Genomic DNA, 10,580 nt, shown 5'->3' with positions numbered 1-10,580 from the left:
TTTTACAAACTTACAATACCGCTTATTTTACATATAGCATGAAATATAGCACACAATAAATTTGATACAAGATGGTTGTGAAGATAATTCTAGCTAGTACACAAGTCGTTCAGCAAAGGCAATAAAGACACGTAATTCATACGTCCAGAAACAAGTCATGCATTCTGGTTTTACTAGGATTACTTCCCATCCTTGGTCTTGTGGAATATAACCGTTATGGCCGTTGATAAGACAGCGTGTTGTAACGTCGTCAAAGGGACGAGGGTTACGTATTGTCCAACAGTCCCGTAACAATCTAAAAACCTCATTTCTTACCCCGATTACCGACTCCGTCACTTGTGGGAATGTTTTGTTTAATAGTTGTAGCCCGATGTTCTCGTTCTCACTTTGGTGAGAAGCGAACATTACTAATCCGTAAGCATAACATGCTTCTTTATGTTGCATGTTAGCCGCTTTTTCTAAATCACGAAGTCCAATATTCGGATATATTGAGTCAAAATAATTTCTTAACCCATTGCGTAAAATAGCATTTGGGTTCCCCGCAATATATGCGTCAAAGTAAACACATCGTAACTTATGGATTTCCCAATGTGATATCCCCCATCTTTTGAACGAAAGCCTTTTATAAACCAAGGCATTCTTGGAACGTTCTTCGAATGTCTTACAAACTGATCTCGCCTTAAATAGTTGTGCCGAAGAATTCTGACCGACTCTAGACAAGATTTCATCAATCATGTCTCCGGGTAGGTCTCTTAAAATATTGGGTTGTCTATCCATTTTGTGTTTTTATACTGTAAAATAGACAAGAGTTAGATTCATAAAAAAAATACTTATTAATACAAGCAATTTTTACATATATCATAAAGCATAAGCACACTATATTACTTATATTACACCACACGAATACAACTATCTTATTCCGACTCGCTTGTTTCTTCTTCTTCGGTTTTGGTTCGTTTTGCCAAGTTTCTAGGGATATATGATGTTCCCCTAATACGAGCCGTCGTTATCCACATTGGTTTAGAAAAACCTGGTGGTTTAGAGGTTCCCGGGTCATTGTTACAACTTAAGGACTTCGGGGGTTGACGATACATATAAAGTTCATCGGGGTTGGAATTAGATTTCTCTATTTTTATGCCCTTTCCCTTATTATTTTCTTTTACCTTTTTAAATTCAGTTGGGGTAATTTCTATAACATCATCGGAATTCTCGTCCGAATCCGATTCATCGGAGAATTGATAATCCTCCCAATATTTTGCTTCCTTGGCGGAAACACCATTGACCATAATTAACCTTGGTCGGTTGGTTGAGGATTTTCTTTTACTTAACCGTTTTATTATTTCCCCCACCGGTTCTATTTCTTCATCCGGTTCCGATTCTTCTTCCGGTTCCGATTCTTCTTCCGGTTCCGACTCTTCTTCCGGTTCCTCTTCGGGAACTTGTGAATCAGTCCACGAATCATTCCAATTTACATTTGACTCTTCATTATTATTAGGTGAGTCAATGGGACTTGTTCTAGAGGTAGACATCTATCACATAATATCAAACGCGTTAAGAGATTAATATATCACATAATATTCACATGTTAAAAATATATAGTTTCCAACAAAATTTGTTAAGCAATCATTTTTCAAGTAAACACGGTCGAAGTCCAGACTCACTAATGCATCCTAACAAACTAGATAAGACACACTAATGCAAAATTCTGGTTCTCTAAGACCAACGCTCGGATACCAACTGAAATGTCCCGTTCTTATTGAATAAAAACGTTCCATATTAATTGATTTCGTTGCGAGGTTTTGACCTCTATATGAGACGTTTTTCAAAGACTGCATTCATTTTTAAAACAAACCATAACCTTTATTTCATAAATAAAGGTTTAAAAAGCTTTACGTAGATTATCAAATAATGATAATCTAAAATATCCTGTTTACACACGACCATTACATAATGGTTTACAATACAAATATGTTACATCGAAATCAGTTTCTTGAATGCAGTTTTTACACAATATCATACAAACATGGACTCCAAATCTTGTCCTTATTTTAGTATGCAACAGCGGAAGCTCTTAATATTCACCTGAGAATAAACATGCTTTAAACGTCAACAAAAATGTTGGTGAGTTATAGGTTTAACCTATATATATCAAATCGTAACAATAGACCACAAGATTTCATATTTCAATACACATCCCATACATAGAGATAAAAATCATTCATATGGTGAACACCTGGTAACCGACATTAACAAGATGCATATATAAGAATATCCCCATCATTCCGGGACACCCTTCGGATATGATATAAATTTCGAAGTACTAAAGCATCCAGTACTTTGGATGGGGCTTGTTAGGCCCAATAGATATATCTTTAGGATTCGCGTCAATTAGGGTGTCTGTTCCCTAATTCTTAGATTACCAGACTTAATAAAAAGGGGCATATTCGATTTCGATAATTCAACCATAGAATGTAGTTTCACGTACTTGTGTCTATTTTGTAAATCATTTATAAAACCTGCATGTATTCTCATCCCAAAAATATTAGATTTTAAAAGTGGGACTATAACTCACTTTCACAGATTTTTACTTCGTCGAGAAGTAAGACTTGGCCACTGTTGATTCACGAACCTATAACAATATATACATGTATATTAAAGTATGTTCAAAATATATTTACAACACTTTTAATATATTTTGATGTTTTAAGTTTATTAAGTCAGCTGTCCTCGTTAGTAACCTACAACTAGTTGTCCACAGTTAGATGTACAGAAATAAATCGATAAATATTATCTTGAATCAATCCACGACCCAGTGTATACGTATCTCCGTATTGATCACAACTCAAACTATATATATTTTGGAATCAACCTCAACCCTGTATAGCTAACTCCAACATTCACATATAGAGTGTCTATGGTTGTTCCGAAATATATATAGATGTGTCGACATGATAGGTCGAAACATTGTATACGTGTCTATGGTATCTCAAGATTACATAATATACAATACAAGTTGATTAAGTTATGGTTGGAATAGATTTGTTACCAATTTTCACGTAGCTAAAATGAGAAAAATTAACCAATCTTGTTTTACCCATAACTTCTTCATTTTAAATCCGTTTTGAGTGAATCAAATTGCTATGGTTTCATATTGAACTCTATTTTATGAATCTAAACAGAAAAAGTATAGGTTTATAGTCGGAAAAATAAGTTACAAGTCGTTTTTGTAAAGGTAGTCATTTTAGTCGAAAGAACGACGTCTAGATGACCATTTTAGAAAACATACTTCCACTTTGAGTTTACCCATAATTTTTGGATATAGTTTCATGTTCATAATAAAAATCATTTTCTCAGAATAACAACTTTTAAATCAAAGTTTATCATAGTTTTTAATTAACTAACCCAAAACAGCCCGCGGTGTTACTACGACGGCGTAAATCCGGTTTTACGGTGTTTTTTATGTTTCCAGGTTTTAAATCATTAAGTTAGAATATCATATAGATATAGAACATGTGTTTAGTTAATTTTAAAAGTCAAGTTAGAAGGATTAACTTTTGTTTGCGAACAAGTTTAGAATTAACTAAACTATGTTCTAGTGATTATAAGTTTAAACCTTCGAATAAGATAGTTTTATATATATGACTCGAATGATGTTATGAACATCATTACTACCTCAAGTTTAGTAGGTAAACCTACTGGAAGTGGCAAGAAATGATCTAGCTTCAAAGGGTCTTGGATGGCTTGAAAGTTCTTGAAGTAGGATCATGACACAAAAACAAGTTCAAGTAAGATTTTTACTCGAATTAAGATAGTTTATAGTTATAGAAATTGAATCAAAGTTTGAATATGAATATTACCTTGAATAAGAAAGATAACCTACTATATATAACAAAGGTTTCTTGATCTTAGATGATTACTTGGAATGGATTAGAAAGCTTAGAAGTAAATTAGTAAACTTGAAGGGATTTTTGAAGTGTTCTTGAAGTGTTCTTCCTATGATGATTATAGCTTGATTCTTGAAGTGATTTTTGATGAAGATGATGATTAACTACTGGAAAAATACGTTCATAATAGTGTGTGTGTGTGTTGAGAGAGAATTAGAAAGAGAATTGGAAGTGAAATGGAGTGAATGATGAGTGGTAATTGGTGAGTGGTGAGTGGGGTTAAAAGGAGTTCTAGTTAGTTGACTAGCTCATGGTAGAAGTTAAAATTGATTAGTCATACATGACATAATAAATAGTGGAATCCCATGCTAGTTCCTATTGGTATATACCCATAGTAAGTACGTTTTGAAGCTGTGTATAATACGGGTAAGAATACGACTAGAATTCTTGATGAAAGAAAAGAATGGGAAAGTAACTGTAACTATTTTCGTTAAGCATGAGTGTTTTGATATATGTCTTGAAGTCTTCCAAAAGTATTTTAATACATCTAAATACACTACATGTATATACATTTTAACTGAGTCGTTAAGTCATCGTTAGTCGTTACATGTAAGTGTTGTTTTGAAACCTTTAAGTTAACGATCTCAATTAATGTTGTTAACCCATTGTTTATTATATCTAATGAGATGTTAAATTATTATATTATCATGATATTATGATATATTAATATATCTTAATATGATATATATACATTTAAATGTCGTTACAACGATAATCGTTACATATATGTCTCGTTTCTAAATCCTTAAGTTAGTAGTCTTGTTTATATGTATATAACTCATTGTTAATATACTTATGGAGATACTTACTTATCATAATCTCATGTTAACCATATGTATATCCATATATATATGGTCATGTCGTTTTTACAAGTTTTAACGTTCGTGAATCGCCGATCAACTTGGGTGGTCAATTGTCTATATGAAACATATTTCAATTAATCAAGTCTTAACAAGTTTGATTGCTTAACATGTTGGAAACATTTAATCATGTAAATATCAATCTCAATTAATATATATAAACATGGAAAAGTTCGGGTCACTACATATTGGAACGCCCTTTTCAGTTGTGGATAGAATAGATTCAGTGTCCGATTCCGAGTCGTACAAAATGATGGGATTAGAAGAAGTCATTTATCACATAATTGAAACAACTATTACGTTAGTATATAAATATATCACATATAATGTTTTTGACCAAATGATAAGCAAAAATCAGTAAAAACAGATATGGTCATAGTGCAGACTCACTAATGCATCCTAACAATTACCAGTTAAACACACTAATGTAATTTCTGGTTCCCTATGACCTCAAGCTCTGATACCAACTGTAACGACCAGTCAAAATCGCTATTGACGCGGCACGTTAATCATTGATTCCACAGTTAGGTTTTGACCTCTATATGATACGTTTTGATAAAATATTGCATTCATTAAAATAAGTGACTTTCTAAACATAGAAAGTTATAAACATGTGGGCGAGTGCTTAGGTATAAGCAAAACCCCAAAATACATAAGTCTTTAATTTACAGGTTGACATCACAGTCCAATTATTTATTACACAACGCAGTTTTATTTTGAATGCAATAAACTTTGTACAAAGCATGAGAGACTCCATGCAGGCAATAAGCACATCACAGCGGAAGCAGTCTAAGGACCTGAGAATAAAACATGCTAAAAAGTCAACACGAATGTTGGTGAGTTATAGGTTTAATTGCTCGAGTCATAAATATATATAAAGATAGACCACAAGATTTCATCAAAAGTTTATCAATAGATTCTACGTAACAGAGCACCCTGGTAACTAAACTTTAACGTTATAATGATAATTACCCCATTCGTTTTAATACACGTAAACCAACGTGTCATAAACTCAAATAACATACGTCCGTTAAAAATCTAGCGCTCTAGCTCGGACGGGGATGTCAAGCCCTATGGATCTATATACAATTATTCGCACCCACCAGTCTATATCCTATGTACTGGTAGCTACTAGTTACCAAAGCTAAGGGATTTTCGGTTTAACTCAGTGTAGAATTTAGTATGTACTTGTGTCTTATTGCGTTTAAAATAAATTGCATGTATTCTCAGCCCAAAAATATTTAAAGTATTTAAAAAGGGAGACTATAAACTCACGGTTCAATATTGAGACTCAATATTGTAGGTAAATTGCGTAGACGTAATGATGGTAGACGACTGTATGGTTGGCCTTAGATTCAAGAACAATACCCCGAACAATACCCAATATTTCCTTAGCTTAAAATGGTTTGAAACCCGAATTAAAAATACCCGCGTATATACCTTATTATTATTAAACTTAAATTATAAAATATAAATTATAAATATAATATTTGATCATAGACGAAAGAAAAGAAAAGATGTGCAATATCCCGTCGAACAAACTGGCGTATTTATAATACTTTTCAATTTCCTGTAGCTCATGCGATCGCATGAGTTTTTAGTGTTTTTGCCATGCGATCGCATGGCCGCCTGATCCGCTTTTGTTTGCTAGTTCGTCGACATCAAATAGTATTTTACTGTAGCAAACAGTGTTTACTGTAGTAAAAGTGTTTATTGTAGCAAATAGTGTTTACTGTAGCAAAGTCATTTTCACTGTAGCAAATAGTGTTTTACTGTAGCAAAGTCGTTTTTACTGTAGCAAATAGTGTTTTACTTGTACATCTGATAATATATATATATATATATATATATATATATATATATATATATATATATATATATATATATATATATATATATATATATATATGTTTATATATATATATATATGTATATATGTATATATATATATATATGTATATATATATATATATATGTATATATATATACCGGTTTACATAATATTAAATCATATAGAGAATTGGTTTAAATTAGTCAAAATTTTTTGGGTCTTCACAGTACCTCCCCGTTAAAGAAAATTTCGTCCCGAAATTTTGAGTAGTACCTGTTTTATGAGCGATATCAGTGAACAAATGTGGATACTTTTGCTTCATTTGATCATCACGTTCCCAAGTAAACTCGGGTCCTCGTCTAGCGTTCTAACGAACCCTAACTATCGGTATTTTGCTTTGTTTTAATTGTTTGACCTCACGGTCCATTATTTCAATAGGTTCTTCGATAAAATGGTGTTTATCATTGATTCGTATTTCGTCAAGAGGAATTATGACATCCTCTTCAGCTAAACATTTCTTTAAATTTGACACGTGAAATGTGTCATGAACACTACTAAGTTCTTGCGGTAGCTTTAATCGATAAGCAACTGCTCCAATTCTTTCGGTGATTTCAAAGGGTCCTACGTACCTAGGACTTAGCTTTCCTCGTTTACCGAATCGTACAACGCCTTTCCAGGGTGACACTTTCAACATGACTTTGTCGCCCACTTGAAATTCTAGCGGTTTTCTTCTTACATCAGCATAACTCTTTTGGCGACTCATGGCCGTTTTCAATCACTGTTGTATTTGAATGATCTTTTCGGTAGTTTCATGAATAATTTCTGGTCCAGTAAGTTCTCTTTCTCCTACTTCACTCCAACAGATAGGAGATCTGCACTTTCTACCGTAAAGTGCTTCACTGTAGCTACTGTAGCAAAGTCGTTTTTACTGTAGCAAATAGTGTTTTACTGTAACAAAGTCATTTTTACTGTAGCAAATAGTGTTTTACTTGTACATCTTATATATATATATATATATATATATATATATATATATATATATATATATATATATATATATATATATATACTAGTTTACATAATATTAAATCATATAGAGAATTGGTTTAAATTAGTCAAAATTTTCCGGGTCATCACAGATGTGTTAGGAAGCATCAAATCGACCTATCTGCAAGTTTTCAACCTCTAAATCCTTCAATTGATTATTAATTTCGGAGTCAAAGTTTTATTTTAAAAAGTCAACTGTGATGTTCTTCGAGAAATTTGATTCAGTTGTAGTGACCCGAACTTTTCCATGTTTATATATATTAAATGAAATTGATATTTACATGATTAAGTGTTTCCAACATGTTAAGCAATCAAACTTGTTAGGACTTGATTAATTGAAATAGGTTTTATATAGACAATTGACCACCCAAGTTGACCGGCGATTCACGAACGTTAAACTTGTAAAAACTATATGATGACATACATATGGATATATATATAGTTATCATGATATTATGATAAGTATGTACCTCATTAAGTATTTTAACAATGAGTTATATACATAAAAATGAGACTATTGAATTAAGAAACTTGAACACGGTATATATAACGATTATCGTTATAACAACGTCTTACTAATTACATATGAATCATTTTAAGATATTGATACACTATATATAAACATGTTAAATGATAAGTAAACATATCATTAAGTATAATAATAATGAACTACTTATGTAAAAACAAGACTACTAACTTAAGGATTTCGAAACGAGACATATATGTAACGATTATCGTTGTAACGACATTTAACTGTATATATATCATATTAAGATATATTAATACATCATTATATCATGATAATATAATAATTTAATATCTCATTAGATATAATAAACAATGTGTTAACAACATTTAACAAGATCGTTAACTTAAAGGTTTCAAAGCAACATTTACATGTAACGACTAACGATGACTTAACGACTCAGTTAAAATGTATATACATGTAGTGTTTTAAAATGTATTCATACACTTTTGAAAGACTTCAAGACATTTATCCAAGTACTTCTACTTAACAAAAATGCTTACGATTACATCCTCATTCATTTTCATCAACAATTATACTCGTATGCACTCATATTTGTACTTGTACAATACACAACTTCTAAATGTATTTACTATTAGTATATACACTCCAATGATCAGATCTTAGCAGCACATGTGAGTCACCTAACCATGGGGGAACCATCATTTAACATCTAGCATGACTTATGAGTAAGGAAACAAAAACCAGAACTCCTTTTAACCCCACTCACCTTCACCACTCACCACCTACTCATTTCACTTCCAATTTTCTTCCCAATTCTCTCTCAAAGCACACACAATCTTCCATGAACATCTAAGTTACTATTTTTCCAGCAAAAATAATCAAATACAAGTTTTGGTCATTACCTATAATCATCATAAAAACAATTACTCAAGAACACATCAAGAACACTTCCAAGGTTACAAGTTTACTTCCAAGTTTCCTAATCCATTCCAAGCAATCATCTAAGATCAAGAAACCTTTGTTATTTACAGTAGGTTCTCTTTCTAAATCAAGGTAATATTCATATTCAAGCTTTGATTCAATTTCTATAACTATAACTATCTTAATTCGAGTAATAAACTTACTTGAACTTGTTTTTGTGTCATGATTCTATTTCAAGAACTTCCAAGCCATCAAATATCCTTTGAAGCTCAAGTTTTTTTTCATCATTTCCAATAGGTTTACCTACTAAACTTGAGGTAGTAATGATGTTCATAACATCATTCGATTGATATATGTATAACTATCTTATTCGAAGATTTGAACATGTAATCACTAGAACATAGTTTAGTTAATTCTAAACTTTTTCGCAAACAAAAGGTAATCCTTATAACTTGACTTTTAAAATCAACTAAAAACATGTATATATCTATATGATATGCTAACTTAATGATTTAAAACCTGAAAACACGAAAAACACCGTAAAACTGGATATACGCCGTCGTAGTAACACCGCGGGCTATTTTGGGTTAGTTAATTAAAAACTATGATAAACTTTGATTTAAAAGTTGTTCTTCTGGGAAAATGATTTTTCTTATGAACATGAAACTATATCCAAAAATCATGGTTAAACTCAAAGTGGAAGTATGTTTTCCAAAATGGTCATCTAGACGTCGTTCTTTCGACTGAAATGACTACCTTTAAAAAAACGAATTGTAACCTGTATTTCTGACTATAAACTTATACTTTTTCTGTTTAGATTTATAAACTTAAGTTCAATATGAAACCATAGCAACTTGAATTACTCAAAACAGATTTAGAACGAAGAAGTTATGGGCAAAACAAAATTGGATATTTTTACTAGTTTTAGCTACGTGAAAATTGGTAACAAATCTATATTAATCATATCCTAGCTAACTTATATTATATCATACATGTATTCTAATATATTATGTAATCTTGGGATACCATAGACACGTATGTAAATGTTTTGACATATCATATCGACCCATGTATATATATTATTTGGAACAACCATAGACACTCTATATGCAGTAATGATTGAGTTAGCTATACAGGGTTGAGGTTGATTCCAAATATATATATACTTTGAGTTGTGATCTAGCCTGAGATGTGTATACACTGGGTCGTGAATTGATTCAAGATAATATATATCAATTTATTTTTCTGTACATCTAACTGTGGACAACTAGTTGTAGGTTACTAACGAGGACAGTTGACTTAATAAACTTAAAACATTAAAACGTATTAAAAATGTTGTAAATATATTTTGAACATACTTTGATATATATGTACATATTTGTTATAGGTTCGTGAATCGACCAGTGACCAAGTCTTACTTCCCGACGAAGTAAAAAATCTGTGAAAGTGAGTTATAGTCCTACTTTTAAAATCTATTATTTTTGGGA

This window comes from Rutidosis leptorrhynchoides, chromosome 2 (assembly GCF_046630445.1).
Source record: "Rutidosis leptorrhynchoides isolate AG116_Rl617_1_P2 chromosome 2, CSIRO_AGI_Rlap_v1, whole genome shotgun sequence".
Lineage (NCBI taxonomy): Eukaryota > Viridiplantae > Streptophyta > Magnoliopsida > Asterales > Asteraceae > Rutidosis > Rutidosis leptorrhynchoides.
Note: the sequence above shows the minus strand (reverse complement) of the source record.